The 20,453-nt window shown below is 45.5% G+C and overlaps 1 protein-coding gene across 1 annotated transcript in view; it reads right to left on the bottom strand.

The window, feature by feature from the left end:
* The window catches only part of APOLTP (apolipoprotein lipid transfer particle homolog), a 1,141,779-nt gene that overhangs the window by 990,713 nt on the left and 130,613 nt on the right, over positions 1–20,453 (bottom strand). The gene's annotated exons all lie outside the window — the stretch shown is intronic.

The raw sequence follows: 20,453 nt of genomic DNA, 5'->3' as shown, positions 1-20,453 counted from the left end.
ATGAGGTTGCTTTGTGATGAAGATGTTGTAGCATTGAGGGGAATACTCCCCAGTGTTATTTTGTGATTTGGACATCTTGAGACATCTGCCTTCTTTGATGGGGAAAGTTTGGAGTTAAGGGTCTTAACTATGGCTGTCAGTTTATCAACCTTTTCATTAATAACCTTTGTTAAATTGCTCATGTATTCCCTTACTCCAACTGTCTATTCTTGGATTACCCCCATCTGGTCATTTGAATGGTCCTTCTCTAAGTCTATTGGATTGTTTTACACTAGTGAGGCTGGTATGGGTGTGTTTCTGATTGCGTGTGTCTCTTCCAGGGTCCCCAAGGCTTCAAACTGGTTGTGACATTCAACCATTATTACTGGTACAGAAATAGATTGATCAGGTACACAACTAACTGTCAATTCTTGCTGTCCCTCTGCAACTTTGTCTGCTGTGCTTTTATGAGTGTCACTATTTATGGTTGTGCTTACAGGGAAGGGCCAAGTCTCAGATTTACTAAAAAAGGATACAATATCCCCCTCTTCTTCTCTTTGGCCTTGGTCGTCTTTGTTGCCTTTGTAGCTAGAAGCCCTTCTACTTCCTCCAATTGGACGTCTATTTCTTCTAATATGCAATTTTCTGCTGCATGACTGGGTTGTTTTTTTGGCTTTCCCAGCTTCTATGGGCTTCTAGGTTGCGGTCTGTTTCACCATAGTTAGGCCAATGTCCCTGATACTTCACTTTGACCTCTTTCACAATCTGCGGCTCCACACCTTAATGGGGGCTGCCCAACTATACCTGTTAATGTGCCTCCAGCTATTTGCACAGAAATATCCTAATTAGTAGCAAATCCCTTTGTCTGCGTTCTGAGGAATATGGGGAAACTAAATGATAGATGTCCCTTCCTATAGTGCATGATGCCAGCTAAGTCTTGATTAGCCGAAGGTACCTTCATAAACAGTGAGGGGTACTAGTAATACAGGTGTAAGGATCACAAACAAATGTGCATACAAGGAAAAAGTAAAGAATAAGTGAAATTCTCTCCCAGCCCATCAACATTTACTAGCTCCTCCCATTATCGACCGGACCCTGACTGTTGCCCGACCTTCCTGATATCCAATTCCAACCTGGATCAATAAATTATAAGGCTGATGCTGTTTCTTACTATAAACTTGCTGTGACAGAAAGTGACCAAAGACGACTTATACTGTAGAGAATCGTGGGAGCCATCAGAGTACCTAATTTTAAGACAGCTATGACCAAGTCATGTGAATCCTGAAGTACAAATAATAGTGGTACAATGTGGAGGGTCTATCCAAGGTCAAGTCATATACATAAAGCTGTGTGCTTCCCTACTAAGGATTTAAAACTCCATGCTTCACACTGGTGTCACACTCTGCAGTTACAAGGCCAACCGGATGAGAAAAAACACATCCGAATTTTTTCAAGGTTATTTTGGTATTTTGATTTTCCAGGATACTAAGAGATTTGTTACAAGTTGGGGTACGAATGCAGAAGGAAAAAGTTGTGAATCTATGCAGAAGGAAAAAGTTATTAATCTACTGCCAATGGGTTGTTACAATCGACCACAATCCCATCAAAGCCATGGCACACTGTATAATTAGATTTCAGAGGAGAACTAGCATCCGCCCCCTGGGGGTAACGACATCGCTCTGGTCGTAGCGGACCATTTAACCAAAATGGCTGACTTAGTGCAGCTAAAAAGCTTTCCTCCAATGTTCACATCAGCAACTATGGGCCTTCTTTACAAGGAATTAACCCCATTTGGCTGCACCATGCTGCATGAATTGCAAAGCAAAGAGATTCATCATATCTACAATGATATGACAGACATCTTTGCTCTCTGCTGTGCTGGCGCACAATTAGCTGCCATGCGCTGAAGCAGGCACCCTTGCACCATGGTGAAAGGGTGCCTGCGTCAAGTGGATCATTGTTTTTGTGCAGGAAGGAACACTTTCTTGCACAAAAACAATCACAAGAGATGACTTCCTCTTCCTATGTGTGCTGCAGAATGCAGCACACATAGAAAGAGGAAAAAAACAAGGAGAAATTGCAACATTTCACCTCGTTGTGCCTCCCTATGCCTCCTCTGGAAATGCAGCAGAAGCTACGGGAGCACTCACAGCAACAGCCATGGCACGCCCCTTTCACGCTAAGTGTTGCATGTAAAGGGGCCATATTTACATGGACACGATAAGCCATGCAGGGTGGCTTTACATGACCTTGTAAATATGGGGCAGCAGGTTGCGCCGCCAGTGCATTACAAATAGTGAACGCACCAGCGGCGAAGGGGGCTTGTAAATAAGCCCCTGTGTTTCTGCAATCTGCGCTTAAATTACGCTGCTTTCTTTCAGTATTTCGCCCTTCGATGAAGCCTACCGTTCTTATGATTATTAAAAAGAAAAAAATGATTTTTAGTCACTGTAGCTTGATGACGAGGGAGTAATTTTATCCTGCTTACAAAACTTTAAACTTCATTAAGGATGCACAGGTTTAATGACAGGAGTACACAAAACAGCGGGGCAAATCTTGAAGAATCTGCCTTTCCGTGTTTAACCTAATGGAGAATTTCAGCTGATTTGTAACATGAGTTGACATTGGGTGGGGACAATGGGTAACTGCCAGTTGTGTTTTAAAAGTAAGTAAAGGTCAAACTGACACCAGTGTTCACCTGGCAACACAAAACTGCAGTTTCAAAACAGATGCTGCCACCGGCTGGTGTTCCTCTATTTTATTAGCCCTTAGGGCATGTCCAAATTGTGGATGGTAATATTTTACAGTTTGTTTTAAATTAAACACAAGCTTCCTCAAGTGAGCGGCTGAGCTCAGCAGTGCAATATGTGAGTCGCATTTCTCACCACCTGCTGACAGGCCCGCAGCTCACACATGCACAGGGTCTGTTTCCCATTAACCATGCACCACTTCTGAACACTTGATTGACAAGCCATCTGTGCAAGCCTCGCCTTTATCCAGAAAGTAAAATTGAGAAGTGTGAGGATCTTATAGGAGGACCCTAGCCACAAGGGGGTTACTGATAATTTAATGTAGCTGCTTACATAGTTTTTTCATTTTGGCATGGTAGAAAAACACCCTGTCATATTTTTGTCACAGGTTTAAATCCCGGTGCGTCCACTCAGCCTTTCATTCTTCCGAGGTCGATAAAATGAGTACCACTGAGTTGGGTAACAATAAACATCTGTTATTCAGCGCCAAGAATGTGTACTTTACAAATACACATTATGTTATGTTATATCTTGCGATGTTTATGGACTTCTGTCTAATGGTTTTCAAAGCTGAGATCCTTATGCAAACACAACATTTTTGTTTTGCCACTTACATGTGAAAATCATGCATTGTATGACAATGTATGATGCACATATCCTTTTTATTCAGTAACAAAATGGTTCTGCTTAAAGTGTACTACACAGAAAACTGTTCTTTCTGCATAGTGCCATTGTGCAAATAAAAGTACCCAAACTGTGAACTTCCAGAACAAAATCTGCAAACATTTTCCCTTGTGCATAGAAAAGCTTTACAATAGGTATACCTGCACAGCAATATTCTGAATATATTTTCCAGCTTGATTGGGTTCCGTTGGATTCTAAAGAATCTATTTATGGAATTTACAGAAATTAAAAAAAGAAAATTATCCCAAAAGGGGTAAAAAACACTCTGAGTAATTGGGCAAAAGGGAAAAACTTTGGAATAATGTGCTGGTGAAAGACAAACCTTTGTGCACCACTAGTTTCGACACACTCAAAGATTGTATACCCTGGCAAATTAACTACAAACTTTGAATCCTCTGTGCAGAAGGGCAAAGCTTTTTTAAGTTTGTTGGAGTTGCTACTAATGATAAGGTTTGATTGTGAAAAGATAACAAGTATGCAGACGTGTCGTTTGAGCAAGGAGGACTTAGGCTTGTCCTAAAGGACCTAGGCTTGTCCTATAACGAGGGCTTGTCTGGTGGCTGAGTGGATTAATACATCCACTGCAGGGGCCTTTCTTTGACCTCATGGTCACAGGTTCAAATCCCAGCGTGTCCACACATCCTTTCTGAGTTCGATAAAGTGAGTACTTTTGGGTAACAATAAATGTCTGTTATTCAGCGCCAAGATGCCCCTTAGGAGGTGAACGTGTGCTTTACAAATACACGTTCTCTTTATAATGAGGCAGCCTAATCTAAAAGAATTTCAATTATCTTCGAAAGTGGATTTATTTCCCCCACTTCTTTAAAATGTGTAAGTGCTAGTGCTTTACCATCGTGTGGACAAACAAAAATCTGGTAAGCCATGCACCGTTAACCCTGACAAAAGGTGCCCAAATATAGTAGCATAGAAAGAAGGTGAGCTGAAGGCGCTTCACACACCCGGGTTAACTTGCCACAACTCAGAAGGTGACTGAGCAATATAGAGTTTTAGGAATCGTCTGTATTTCTTGCAGTATTTGCAGTGTATTCAGAGACTGCTAATTGTTAGCCAGCTTCATCTGGCAAATTTCTGTTTATTCCTTTGACATGCAAATCTTGGTTGAGTTTTCTTTCTCTGGCTGTAGTGGGAAGATTTTTAGGAGTGGGGAATGGCAGTTTTAGTCTCAAAAGACCCCAGGTCATCAGAATTACAGGTATGAAAGAGAGCTCTCTTTGAATCAGCTCTCTTCAGCTACTGGCTTTCATATATTTTTCATGGCTTGCCATTGCTTAGTTGGACTGATTATCATGGTCATTACATTTTGGTGGTGATTACATTGTCGTGATACCATTAGGTTTTGGTGCTAGAACAATAAGCAGCCTGTAGGTAGACTGCAGAGAGCTGGAGTACAGCTATAATGGGGCTACCGGAAAAAGGAATCACAAATGTCCTGTAGTTGATTTTTTTTAGTGTATCTTGAACTAAGCATTCATTTAAGTCCCTATAAGAACCCATATGTCTCGCATATATATTTCAATTAAGGCCTCTATACCTGCTGATAATTTATTAACTATAACAACCTGACTACTCATTAATGGGCCCGTAAATGTTACACATTTATTCCTTGGTTAATAAAGTTTTCACTCAATGCAAATTTACTAAAGCTGAAACATAAGTCTGTAGGCACCATTTAGATGTCCCCTCTGAGATTTTAAATTATTTTAAAAAAACACTCAGAATTAGCTTCTCATTTTAATCACAAGCAATTTGTTTTCTGTATCTGCCATTCTGGCCAGGATGTTTAATAGGACACCTTAGTTGACAAAAGAGCAAAGTGGACCCATCAGGAACCAGGTTGAGACATCTTCCCCAATCAAAATTATGCCTCTGTTGAAAGCATGCAAGCAGAGCGTGATTAGCAACACGGCTGCATAACCCTCGCATGTGCCTATTCCGCGGAGACCCAAGCATACATACTTACCGGCCCCCGCATTCTGCTGTTGCCAATGGTGGGAAATAATGTCAGCCAACAATAACTGGTATTAGTAGTGGTCGTTGTTGGCCGCAGTTTATTAATAACCAAAGACATATTAATAACACAAACTTGTGATAACAGGTGCCAGTCTTTTTTGTGCCCTCCTTAGTTCGAAAATGGGGCTTGTACACAAACCAGTTTGTTGCCAGTCTATTGGTGCTCCAGTGGTAGGTTGCCCACGCCTTCTGCGTGTTGCGGAGGGGAGCTTTCCTGTCGGGAGTTAGGTCCCCAGCTTGCTACCATTTGCGCCCTGCCGTCCGGCCGGGTCTGGGCCGCGAGTGCCGTCTCCTCCTGTTACTCCCCTCCTTTATGCCGCCACGTCACCCTGCCGTGCGGCATTCAAAAGTGAGTGGCCATCCTCTTACACACCGCCCGCCGGTGTGTTTTCTTAGCCAACCAGTGGAGGATTTCCGTCACGCCGCAGGGAGGCTCCCCCCCCTGCACCTGGTTTGTGGCTCCCACCTTTTTCCATATTTATGTATATTTTTTGTTTTATTTTTTTTTATTGCAACCTGCGAGTGTCATTGCACCCCACAAGTTGTCCCAGAACACCTTCATCCCCTTTTCGGAGAGGTGCACCCCGTCCTGCCCGTAGAGTTCTGGGCGGCCCGGGTAGATGAGGCCGTGCCGGATTGATTCCAGGCCATTGGCGAGGCAAAACTTGTGCATCGCGAGATTTAATTTCCTCCTTGCGTTATCGACGGCCTTGTTGGAATCAGCACCTCTCCAATGTTTCCTGCTGGTCATTTCGGACCAGACTACCGTTGTGGGCCCCAGCCACGCTGCTGTCTTGGTGAGATCCTTTTGGATGGCCTGCACGACTGCTTTTCGCCCTAGCCGGGTCAGGTCGTTACCCCCAAGGTGGATGATCAGGACGTCGGGCAGCCAGGCCGAATCTGCCATGAGGCCGTCCAGCGTCGGCAGTAGCTGCTCCCATCTCATACCTGGCTGCCCTATCCAGCGGATGTACGTCGATTTGGGCCTGCTTGTGCTGTGGCCCCTTTGCCGCCACCACGACTCCATTCGGGACACGAATGAATGTCCCACCTCACAGACCAGCCGCGGGCGTCCCCCTGTCGAGAGAAAGCATTCTGTTAGGTGGCCTTCTGCGCACCGTGCGTACTTACGAGGGGGCTATCACCCTGCCGTGCGGCATCCCAAAGTGACTACCTCCCCTTCTCCCCCCTTGGGGCTTTCTCTTTTTTTTTTTTTTTTTTATACGAGGTGAGGGCGTATGTACGACTTGTACGCCCTGGAGCGCCATCTGCCCACCGCCTGGATCCTGTCCTCTGGCATGCCATGCTGCGCTGCCGAGGTCGCTGCGCCGATCCTGAATGAGTGGGAGGCAAACGATGCCGCGCGATACCCGGCTTTACCAAGGCCTTGGCGCATTACGGCTGTAAACTGGAACTTACTCAGGTTCCTTCCATCCTTATGTATAAAGAGGGGGCCCTCACCAGCTGGTCGAGCCCCCATGTACCTAAATAGCCAGCATACCGCGCAGAGCCCAGCCTCTGGGATGCAATGGAGACGTATCGTCGTCCCCCCTCCTTGCCTTGTCCATTTTGGACTGTCTCCGCGTTAATTCCACTGATCTTCGCCATTGGTTTAATGTCTCTCGCCTGCAGGCATTGCTGCGCTGGGCCCGACTTGCTGGGGGCTACTAATTCGCTGATTCGGAATGCTCCGAAGAAAGCCGTGGTGAATGCCGCCCTAAATAGTAGCAGCTCATATTTTTCTGATATTAAGCCTGTGAGGGCTCCAAGGAGCTGCCCCAGCTTGGCGAAATCGATGGGATGCCTGTTGTCCTTCTTTTTGCCTTCAACCCTTCTCCAGCCTTTTAGGGCCGTCTTTAGATAAGCCGAGGTAGTGGGGTCCTCGCCTGTATAAAGCCTGGCAAAGTGGGCGATGGCGGACAAGTGCGCCTGGGCCCACGATCTCGTTTTCTTCGACTTGAATGCCCATTGTACGAATTTCTCAACTGCTGTGCGAGTTTCCGCCCTGTCTTCCAGCGATTTTAGGCCCCCAACTCTCATTACCGTGCTCGCGTATGTCCTGTATCTTCTGTTTGCCTCCGCTGTAAGTGATTGCCCTATTAGCCAGGATAAGTCTACTCCCCCAGGTCCCAGAGGGACGGTGGAAAGGGGGTCATCTCCATGTCCGCCCCGGGCACCAGTTCTCTGAACCGCTTCATTTGGGACCGGGAAAGTGCATCTGCTGCCGTGTTCTCTGACCCTGGCACGTGGCGTGCTTTCAGCTCCAGATTCCCTTCCAGCTGTAATTTAATTAACCGCCGCATTAGCCTCAGCATGTCAGGGCATCTCGCTGCGCCTCTGTTAATGGCCTGCACTACTCCCATGTTATCTGACCACAGCGTGAGTTTCAGGTTTTTTATATTTTCTTTCCAGATGGTCAGTGCCACAATTATCGGGAACAGCTCGAGAAACGTGATGTTCCTAGTGAGCCCCTGCGCATGCCACTCCTCCGGCCACTGGCTGGCGCACCAACTGTTTCCCAGGACCGCGCCGAAACCCAGGCTTCCGGCCGCGTCCGTGTAAAGAGCTATCTGCTCGGCCGTCACCCACCCCTCTCTCCATATCCGCACCCCATTGAAATCTTGTAGGAACTCGTCCCACACGGCAGGTCCTGTTTCACGCCTGCGCTCAACCTGATGTGGTGGTGTTTGTGGGTGACGCCGGCCGTTAGCCCTGTTAGGCGCCTCGGAAATACCCTGGCGGGCGGGATTACCCGAGCCGTGAAGTTAAGTCTACCTATCACTCCTTGGATATCCCTCAGGGTGGCTTTCTTCCGACCCCGTAGCTTCGATACCTCCCCATGAAATTCCTTTACTTTGTCTGGAGGCAGCCTGGCCGTTCCTGCTATAGAATCCAATTCTATGCCCAGGAACGTAAGTCTCGTGGTCGGGCTTGTCGTTTTTTCCCTTGCGAAGGGGACCCCTAGGGACCTGGCTAGATCCTCGAAGGCTGCCAATGTGCTAGCGCACACTGAAGAACCTGCCGGGCCCGTGAACAGGAGATCGTCTAGGTAGTGCAGTTTTCCACCGTCCTGGTGCCGGTCATGAAGCGCCCATTCTAAGAAAGTGGCGAACTGCTCAAAATATGCGCATGATATCGCGCAGCCCATGGGCATGGCTTTGTCAATAAACACCTCCTCGCCCCATTGGAAACCCAGTAGGTGAAAACTGGAGGGGTGGACCGGCAATAGGCGGAACGCTGATTCAATATCCGCTTTCGCCATGAGGGCTCCTATGCCTGCCGCCTTCACCAGCTCAATTGCGTCGTCGACTGACGCGTAGCCCACTGAGCAAGCTTCTGGGTCGATACCGTCGTTTACGGAGGAACCTTCCGGAAACAATAGGTGGCGTATCAGCCTGAATTGACCTTCTTTCTTGGGGACCACGCCCAGCGGGGAGACGACTATGCCTTCGTGTAATTCCTTTGGGAGAGGGCACTCAACTCTACCCAGGTTCAATTCTTTCTCTATCTTAGCGCTAACCACCTCGGGGTGTTGCCTTGCCGACTTCAAATTGTTCGCCCCCGCCGAGGGGAGCGGGCCCTAGAATGGAATAACAAAGCCTTGCTCGAAGCCCTCCACCAGTATCCTGGCATCTGTTCTGTTCGGATATTTGTTTGTCAATCTGCGCAGCTGTTGTGTAATAATGGGGGATCTGGCCAGCTGGCACTTACTAATGTCCACCAGTCCCCCCCTTCTCCCTGCGTTGGGGCTAACGCTTCTTGCTCTTTTCCCTCTTTTCCCCTTTCGACTCGTGTTTGGAACCTTTGCATGCAACGGTAGCGTGCCTGCCCCCGCAGCTAGCGCATGCGTGTTGGAACTTACAAGAAGAGCCCCATGAGCAGTCCCCCGCCTCGTATCTCCAACAGATCGCCTTAGCTGCGGTTGGGGAGTAAGATCTCCGGTTCGACCGCTTATGATATATACCACTCTTCCCCTTTTGGTATGAGCTCCGAAAGGGCTGGTCGCTTTTGCCCGCCCAGGCCCTAACCTCCTTAGCTGTAAGCATCTTGTGTATGAACCCCGAGACATCCTCCTCATTCCACTCCATTTCGGGGTGCCTCTGCATTTTTAATTTAAACCCTTTATTGTACTCTAACCAGGCATCCCCAGGGAACTGCCTCTGTGCTAGGTGGATGTTGGCCTCGTATAGCCACAAATCAGCAGCGCAATGGGGGAACCTTTCCACTATAATGCATGCCATGATTCTGAACGCATCTAACCAATTGTCGAATGTGCGCTCCTTTCTGGCCCCGCGCCTTTCTCTCCTGTCCTCCTCCTTCCTGTCGCACGTGGTTAGATCGAGCCCCTCTAGCTGTATTTCAAGTAGTGAAAATATGTCTATGAATTCCTTGTGCCATATCCTCTCTTTTACCGCAAGGGGGATGAGACATGCTAAGCCGGTGGCTTTCGTAGTCAGGGAGGCCGGACCCGGGGATGGCCTGATGTAATGATCATTGACTAGCCCGCTCGGAGGTGGGCTTCCCGAAACGGGGCCGTACCCCCGCCCGGGTAGCGGGGAAATTTGTTCACCTTGGGCGGACAAGCCTACCTGCTCTTGCACTCTTGTCTGCCGGGCCCACCCCGGATCGACCATATGCCAAGTGAGCCCTGCCGCTTCCTCTGCGTGCTGCTCCCTAGGCCCTGCCACTCCTTGCCCTGTGCCATTAAGTAACCCCGGCGCCAGCGATTTCAAACATTCCTTCACGATGTTGCTAATATGCTCACCCTTTTTCTTTTTCCTGGACGTCTCACCCTGGTCGCTGCCCTCCGGTCTCGACGGAAGAGGTTTCTGCCGTACTTTCCTCGGAGGATTCCTCTTGGATGCTCTCTTCATCGGCGTGTTTTTCAGCTTCTTGGGTGCGGAAGGCCCTGGTTCTTCATCTGCCTGTTCCACCGGTCTGTTCTCCTTCCCTTTACCCAAGTGAGGGTGGAGCCAGTCGTCACCGTGTATGGCCGATAATTCACGGATCTTCATCAGTACCTCTGCCATCTCGTCTGGCTGGCCTTCCGACATGTCGTGAGTCTCTGCGCACTTTTTGTGGCTTCTTGGTTTTGCGTGTCTGCGTCAGGCCGTCGGCTGGGGCACAGCTAAATGCGTGTGCTTACCCCGGGCTCTGAGCTTGCTGCCGCTTTACCTGATATTCGCTTCGGGGGGGCTGGCACGGCGCGCCGTACTCCACCAGGCGTCGTCGGCGACGATGACCTGGATCTCCGACAGGGGCCTCGCCTTCTTCAGCTTCGTCCTTCGCCGCATCGCCTCCTTTCCTTCAGTCGTTGTTACTGTTGCGCCGTTCTCCCAGCTCCTCAAAGGCGTTGTGCTTCTGCTGGGAGGCGGCGTCGCTTAAATCCTCTTGAGCCCTCCATGCAGGCCTCAGGTGAGTCCCCCTGATTGGGGGGTTCAAATAAAGCCAGGTTGACCATTGGGTGCCCTTTGGGGGCGCTCAGGTCAACAGGTCACTTCCGGTCGGGTGGCTGGTGCGCACCCAGCTTCCGCTGGTTCCTGGGCGCATCAAAGCGCCCAGAACCAGTTTACCCCCGCTGGTGGCACCACGAGGGTTATGGCGCCGGCCTTCAAGCCTCCCCCACCCTTACGGGAGGGTGCGGCGGCCTCTGCAAATACTTTGAATGAGACAGAACCAACACTACAGTATAGATTCTGTGAGGGGAATGAGTCTACTCCAACATTCTTTAGAGGAGATATGGCATACTGTTACAATGGGAGGCTACAAGCATTTTGCAACAGGGTTACTACACATTCAAGACCGGCAATAGTGCCTCCACTCAGTAGTGTTACTACTCTTTGAATAAGACAGTACCATCCATTTTAAACTGCGTTGATATATTTATAACAGCACCAGCACTGCTCAGCTACTCGTTTCACAGGGCACTTCTTGGGAACTGTTGGTCAAAAGGAAATAGTGACGGCACACTTCACTTAGATACAGACACTTCTTGATCTATGCAATTGTGTATGGAGGCGTGTGTTATGACATGTCCAAACGCATAGCATTCCCACTCTCTCTCCTTCTTAACTGGTTAAACCACTCAAGAAAAGGTAAGGCAGAACACTTTAGCAGATCAATGTCTAAACTGGTAGTAAGTACACAGCTCCATCATGTCTGTGTTTCTTCAGCACTTTAATGTTTTTCATGCTTTCTCCTTGCTCTGGCTCTACTGATTCATCCACCATATACACTCACCCTCCAATGACTGTAGAAAACAGGTGGCAACTTAGTGTAAATCAGACAACAATATATATTGCCCTGCTCAAACATCTTTATTAATGATTACTTGCTGGGAATCATGACAGCAACAGGTTACAAAGCTCTATTTTTAGGTCTTCACTACAGAAAGCTTTATATATCTGCTGGCTGGACCTATTGCATCCAATATACATATAATGGGCCTTGGATCCACCCCTTGCTAATGTCTGAGCGACTTTGTTGTCTACCTCCCTTTCCTGCTCCTGATTCGTTTTTTTAATCATTACATGAAAGAAAATGTGTATTCCTGCTCTCTCCTTCTTGAGCTGACTCCCCCTTCAGCTTTCCCCACCCCATCTCTGTCAGTGTAGGTTCCCCACCTCCCCATTCCGATTGATTCTTTAAATACACATCCACCCTTTGGTACTCTCTTTTCATCCCCCACCTGCTCCTTTGTGCTGACCACCCAACCTGCTACCCACCCACTCCCCATGTCATTTTTTTAAATCTGATCTAAGATGGGTGTCCAACATGTTAGATTGGTCAAATAAAAATGGCCACTGGGGTCACAATGCATTTGCACACACCATCCCAATGCATCCATCACGACGTTGGCGCATGCTTCTTGATGCCATTGTCCATCTTAGAATGGGGTTTTCTTTGTTATTAAGCCCATTCCAAAATTTCCATTGCGTGCATGCACATTCATGTGATTGTAAACAAAAATTGGCTAAGACAACAGCTCTGCTTTTTATAACCAGCACCTTTTGACGTATCCAATGGTTGTTTGATTATGGAAAGACTGAACTGGTGTGCGAGAACTGCACTTGGGTCCCCCTGCATGGTGCCATATTTTGTTTCATACCCTTTTAATAAAGGCTACAGAGAAGCTAAGAGACTGTCTCTTGCTAGAAAAGTTCGCTTCTCACATACTACTCCTATTTTTCCATGAACTTCAGAAATATGGGCAGCATTTGCTTCCACTCTATGAAATATCAAATCAATTAGAGGGTTTCACTCAGACAAGAACCAGTCCATTTTGGTTGTTGTGTTGGATAAGCAAGATCTTCCGCAGTACCAGCATGCATTAAAATCAGGAGAAAATGCGCTTAGCGCATTATATATGAAGCACACTGTACAAACCATGCACCCCCATATTTGACAAAATGTTATATGTCTCTTCTTCCTTTGGAAAAAAAAATATGCTTCCAGCTCTTGCCTATGTGCACCCCTTGTTGTAAATATGTGCAAGTGCAGGCACGCGGCTGCTCCCTGCACTGAGATTCCTCCTTGGTCACCACCAGGGGCTACAAGATTATTTATCCAGCAGGAGAATGTATTTCTTGACCCCTCTCCAAGAACAGCAAAGGTTTGACATCATGTGGTGCCAACTTTTGAAAGTGAACAGTGGTCTGCCAGCAGGCTTTCAATAGCAGCAAACTCAGCACTCAGTAAGTAGGTGAATCATCCTCTATAGAACCCAGGCTTCACTGTCAACATCTCCCGAATTACATTGCCTCCCTTTTGCACTACTACATTTCTTTTTTTCGTTACACTGTAATTGTTATTGAGACATCCATAGAACTTTATTTCGGCCACAGTGGATCATAAAAGTATAAACAGACAAGACAACCATAGTACACATATACATAAAAAATACAATTATAGACCTCAATAGATAAAACAGGACAGTTAAAAAACACAGTATAACAAAACAACTGAAATTCATGACACAAACCACTATCTAAAAAATGTAGATGGACTAACATCACAGATAAAGTCTACAGCATAAAAATATCTCATCACAGAACATCACAAAAATCAAGTAAATCTGATCAAGGATCAGTAGCAGACTGTAGGAGTTTGGCGCGCTTAATCCAAAATGCCTTTAAGAACATAGCCACACCAAAAACTACATTATGACTGGTGTCACTCTGCCGTATTCTGAACGGGAAACAACCTTTACAACGCAGTCATTACATCGCACTACATTTAAAACGCAGTCATTACATCTCAACATCCTTTACAACGCATGTCACTGCAACGCATCCATTATATTGCATGTCACTACAACGCATGACACTGCAACGCAGGCATTACATTGCATGTCATTACAACGCATACCATTACAATGCATAGTACCCCTACACTATCCAACACTTACCCTACTGTTGCACCCCCTGGAGTTAGAATAGTAATGTTGACCCCTACACTATCCAACACTTACCCTACTGTTGCACCCCACTGGAGTTAGAATACTAATTGTTACCCCTACACTATCCAACACTTACCCTACTGTTGCACCCCCTGGAGTTAGATTAGTAATTTTGACCCCTACACTATCCAACACTCACCCTACTGTTGCACCCCCCTGGAGTTAGAATAGTAATTTTTACCCCTACACTATCGAAAACTTACCCTACTGTTGCACCCCCTGGAGCTATTGTAGTTATGTTGACCCCTACACTATCCAACACTTACCCTACTGTTGCACCCCCTGGAGTTAGAATAGTAATTTTTACCCCAACACTATCCAACACTTACCCTACTGTTGCACCCCCCTGGAGTTAGAATAGTAATTTTTACCCCTACACTATCCAACACTTACCCTACTGTTGCACCCCCTGAAGTTAGAATAGTAATTTTGACCCCCTACACTATCCAACACTTACCCTACTGTTGCACCCCATGGAGTTAGAATAGTAATTGTTACCCCTACACTATCCAACACTTACCCTACTGTTGCACCCCCTGAAGTTAGAATAGTAATTTTGACCCCTACACTATCCAACACTTACCCTACTGTTGCACCCCATGGAGTTAGAATAGTAATTTTTACCACTATACTATCCAACACCTACCTTAAATGTAATGTAATGGTATGCATTGTAATTGTTATGCATTGTAAAGGTATAATGAGATGTACTGGAATGCGTTGTAAATGTAGTTTAAAAAAAATTGTTGTACTGGTATGCGATGTAAATGTATGCGTTGTAAAGGATGTTGCGATGTAAAAACTGCGATGTAAAGGCATGCGTTGTAAATGTATGCTTTGTAACGTCATACATTCATTCTGAACGATCCCTGGAGCTCCCTACAACACAGGTTTTTACTCAGAGGAATGATCCATTTTGCACATACATGTTTATATAAAGAACAAAAAATCAGAAGATGAATAAGTGATTTGGAACACCCTTCACAGCCCACACACACATCACCATATGGATCTTTTTCCTGTTGCCATTTACAAGTAATTGTTCTTCAGTTCAAGTGGTATATCCACGGGTCTGCAATCAGGAGGATTGTCATACAGTCTTTTCACTGTGACTTTGAAGTAATCCCCTCCCATTCTGTGGATGCATGTTTACAACATATGGCCCTGGGAGTAAATATTTCAAGAGGTTTTTGGACCAAGGACAATACTTGCTTTAGGCCTCTCTCACTGGATCGATGCTGCTCCTTGCCAAATTTGCATCATTTCCTTTTAATTTCCTTTGAGAACTTTTTCATATACTTTGCATTACTTCTTTTATTGTTTTCAGCTGGTATAAAGAGATTTGGGTAGTAGGCTGTTTACTGAATCACTCAACGTGCCCTGGATCAAAGTACATCTCTTGAAGTCTCCGTGTTTGTTGCTAGTACACGTCAAAAATGTGCATTTCAAAGTACATATTTGCATAGTTTACTCAGGCTTTATAGCTACATTCACAAATGCCTCCAGGACACAAAGGTGATTTTAAAGCTAATGCACAAAAAGGATAAAGGAATGCCGAGGTTCTCAAATAATTATATAAAACAATTTCCGATTGTGCAAAATGTATGTGACACAGGCCCGGCTCTAGAGGGTGGGCCGGGTGGGCCAGGCCCACCCAAACATGAACCTTGGCCCTCGCCATGACGTCAGGCTGACCCCTTCAGCTGTTTATCAGATCTGGCTGTGGCACAGAGTATGAACAGAGCAGGTAAAAGAATGCGTGGCTATTGCTTCGTGTTTTTTATTTAAAATCTGCAAACGCCCAGCTAGATATATACTTTGTGTATCCTTCGAGGATGTGTGTATATTAGTTAGTATGCTAAAAGTCTGTGAGGGCCCAGCAAGACACATACTTCGTGTAAGCTGCGTATATATAATTTATATTATTGTATCGTTATCATGACGGATGCAAGACACAACTACTAAAAAGCAATATTTTGTCTATTCATAATTTTTAAATGCACATAAACTGTATTTTATGTGGATAGCTCAATGGGTTACTTGCAGTACAGACGTTACAATCCTAAAATAGGACAGTGATCTATGAACTGACATCAAAGAGCTGCATACAAACCTGAATCATATACTTAGAACTTTTTTTGTGTGTTTCAATATAGTTAGAATTTCCCTACACTTTCATTACTCTAATGTTGCTATGAAGAGTTTGTTTTGGCAGATATACATTTTAATCAGTAAAGCCAACCCCCAAAAACACTGGGGTATGCTTTCAATCCTGCGTTTGTGCTTTTTCAGACCAAACCCTCTTAAAACATACTGCCCACCAGTATGGATGACATGCGATTCCTACACCTTGTAATCCTCATTGGTATATGTGACATTCCCTATAGGCTGATTTACATACTTTTATAATTCATTTTCTGTGCATAATGTGTGCATGATGTAAAGTACTGTGACACCCTACACTATGAGTAGCGCTATACAACAAATGAAATCTAATATGAGAGAGCCTCATTGGAGAGATGACACAGTTGGAGGGAGGCAATTAAGGAGTCCGAGGAGGCGGTCATCAGGGGGGAGAGGCTACAGAGCGATGAGGGGCACTGTTAGAGGGTGGCAGTGAGGAAATCCAAGGTGGAGGCCATGAGGGGCTGGGTTACGGAGCGATGAGGGGCACTGGTGGAGGGTGGCAGTGAGGGAATCCAAGGAGGAGACCATGAGGGGCTGGGCTACGGAGCGATGAGGGGCACTGGTGGAGGGTGGCAGTGAGGGAATCCGAGGAGGAGGTGATGGGGGGAGGGTGGGATATACTGAGAGATGGGGGGCACTGGTGGAGGGTGGTAGTGAGGGAGTCTGAGGAGGAGGTCATGAGGGGGAGGGGCCACGAAGAGATGGGGTGCACTGTTGGAAGGTTGTAGTAAAGGTATCTACAGAGAAAGAGGTCAGTGGTGGAGCACCAATACATAACTCTCCACATGTTCTGTATACTCACAGAAGCAATCCTTGTATCCTAGTGACTGTTGGCAAGTAGATATGATGTAATCTATGGCTTGTAGACTACCTCCCGAAGCGACAAATTGGGACGGTGGTGGGCCACCCAAATGTACCCTTGGCCCACCCAAATAACAATTCCTGGAGCCGGGCCTGTAACACACTAGAGCTATAGAGAGAGCGAAACATGTATCAGATGTTGGTCTCATTTTATTCATGGTGGTCTGCGGTGGAATTTTACTAATTCAAATGAGGAAACACTGTGACTGGAATGGTAACTGATTGAAGGATTGTCATGTTTTTCGATGGTAGAGACGTTTTAAGGCATGGGCAAAGTGGCCAGCTTTGTTCTGCAGAGAGTCTTTCCCTGATGATCCTTTAATGTATTGTTAATGTGAGTTATCTAGGAGAGTCTACTACAGACATTTTGCAGAGAAACATTGTTTATTTCATGCAGCATCAATAAAAAAAGTTTATTTTAGATCAAAACAGGACCACATATATGAGAAATGGGAGGGTGTAACAGAGATTATTTGTAGCAATATTAGTGAGCTGCCATTATGTTACAATATTGAAAACACACGTCACTATTCATGAATATAAGATGTAAGCACATTTAGAATTTGGATGATTGCGCATGTGCACGGTCAATGACCTGGCCAAAAGCGCATGAAAGAACTGACATTGGATCAGATATTCAAAGTAGTTCCATTGAGGGGCCACCAAAATATGTTTGGCCCGGGGCCCCCAAAATCCTTAAAATGTTCGATGGATATTATTTAATTGCTAAACGGCATTCCCATTAAAAAGCCAGTTACAAACAAAAGTGTCATTGATACATTGATGAACTTTCATAGATGAACCCTTTGGCGTCAAAATCACCAGTTTCATTGGATTTTAAATTCCAGGGAACTGGGACCTTTGGCTCAATGTCCTTGTTGGTTTTTGAGGCTTTGGTGCACTTAGGTGAACAGTGCAAGTAAGAACCTTGAGATTTCTAAAAATGACAAAACCTTACTGATTGGGAGGAAGATGGAGGAGAACTTGTCTTTTGACGCTGAGTAGAGCTTGGTGAAGGGCACACAGGACAACAATAATGTTTTAAATACTGCAGAGAAACGTTTAAGTGGTAGTAAGATGAAGAATGTAAGAATTATTTTTGGCAAATGTTCTCCTGCAACTGTCACCTTTATGCTCTGCAGACATAGTCTCAGGTGCCACTCACAGAAGACGTGCCAGTCCCCGCCCAGGACAGCAAAACACTAATGCCATCTGTTAGTGTAACATCATCTTCTGTTCACACCCTTTTTGGACTGGGTAGATGAGCAGGTTGGTGTAGGGACCTACCAGTGATGTTGCAAGGTTTCCAAATAACGCTACGTGTATTTCTGAGCGCAGTTTGCATTGCTGTGCTAACTTAGGGAGAGGGTTGAGACCCTGACCTGGTCACAAATAGCCCCCCTTCTTGAGTAACTGCTCATCTATTCCTCTATCTAATCATGTTGCCGGTCTAAGCGGGGATGGGTACTGGTTCTCCTAATCTCCACACTGAGCTTTTAATACCAAGTGATACATCCTTGTAAAATTAAAAATTCGTTTTGAGGTATCACATTTATTTTTATATTCAGATCAAGATTTCAGCAGTTAGAAGTGCTTCTTTTACTATAAAGTGCAGGCCCACTCTTCATCATATGGGGTTTCTGAAGAGCGAAGGGGAGCCCTATGATGGAACATGACACCTGGTGGTTGGTTTGTGAGGACAATCCATCACAATTTTTTGTGAGCCCATAGATAGGCTTGAGGTGGACATCCCCTCATAGATGAATGGCTGAACAGTTACTCAGGTGGCTTTCTAGTGTTTCACATATGTGGTTGGAGGCCAGCACACCCTGGAGCCCCAACACCTCCAGTTCCCTACTTTGATAACATTCCAATGATTTTTGTGGTTTGATGGGCTGGTCACAAATAGACTACATCAGTACTTTCTCAAACACAGAGCTTGTCACCAGACGCTAGCTCTACCTTCACATTTGTAGAGTGCCACTCTAGTTGCACCATGGGGAGACGAACCCAAGGAGGGCTCATCGATGACGCAGTCCTTGAGGCCTTATAGGACATGTAACAAGGCCTTGGCATATTTTTGCTTTATTGTTTTTGGTATTAAGCCATAACCTAGTAAGAAGACACTATAGATAAAATAAGTAAAATACAGCTAAAAGAAAAGGCTTGATATTACGTTCTTGGAGGCAGAGACAATATTCATACTAGTTACTGTAGCAAGGGAACGTACAAGTCATATATACAATGTAAAATTGTGCAATACGGTAAAATATTTACATTGAGAAGAAACAACAATAAAATCTTTATCCTATTTCTCCTCTAAAAGAAAATGAAGGGCGTTTCTATCTTCAGCTCACTGATTTCGTACATCCGAGAACTGCTACTTGTGCAAATCACAAAAACTGTAAACGTGATAATGATTTTCTGTTATTCACGCGAGGGAATAAATACAAAATTCTTCTAGCAGTAACAGACATTGAAATTTGTTCTGTAAAACACAAGCTATTTACGTCCCTTGTTTTTCCTCAAAATGAGCCAGGCAGACAATGTATAAGAGGCAACTGTACAGACAATAGTAATGTCATCAGTCCTATAGCACAATTCTATTACATCAAGACAATACCTCATTCCCTTGGATTTAAATGAGGGGTGTAAACAATTCCACTTAAGTCTCACAGTATGTGTGCAAAAAAGCATGAAACAACCAAGAATCTCTGTCCCCTCAGGTACAAGTGCAAACTTGGGTCAGCTGTACGTCCCAGCTAGACCAATAAGCTTTAGTTGGTTATGTCCCTACTCTAAATTTCAGATAGAGGATGTGTTTCGTTTCAGAATAGATCACATCCTGGTGTGACAAGGTCTTAATCCAATTCCCCTCTCTCAAATTGCCGATCTGCTCACCAAAGGTCGTAGGCAAAAACACAGATGAAAATGTTGCCGGTATACAAATGATGAGTAACAAAGAAACGTCATTTCAAATAATTTATGAAGCGCAGAGCATCCAACGGTTTGTGGGACAGCCAAAGTTAAGATAAGGAGCCTGATTTGAAGCTTGAAAGGAACTGAAAATTCTCAAATTTCTGCAGAACACTCCAAATATGGAGTAGACTCCACCAAATTAATTTGTCCATAATAACATCACTACGGTGGAGGAAATTCACCTGGATTCTTCTGAGGTTCCGTGATTCTGAATTCGTTCAATAAAGGTTGTCGGATAATGACGATTTTGGTATCAGCGGACCGCAAATGACGAGTGCGGCATGTATGAGTGTTTTCGTCATAATCTATCTATGGAAACACTACGTATTCATGGATTCCGTTCGAACCTTCGGGTTCCATTTTGTGTACAGCAGCCATTTTGTGGTTGCCCTCACATAGGCCGATGACTACGGCCGTACGAGTCCTTGGGACACGTACACCTTTAGCTGACTTTTGTGTGACCTGAACGAGCTGACTCCCTTGCCCGAGGCTGACCTCGTTGAGCCAGTTCCTTGTTAGGCAGC

This window comes from Lissotriton vulgaris, chromosome 10, assembly GCF_964263255.1.
Source record: "Lissotriton vulgaris chromosome 10, aLisVul1.2, whole genome shotgun sequence".
NCBI lineage: Eukaryota > Metazoa > Chordata > Amphibia > Caudata > Salamandridae > Lissotriton > Lissotriton vulgaris.
This window is presented reverse-complemented; position numbering and strand designations above follow the sequence as displayed.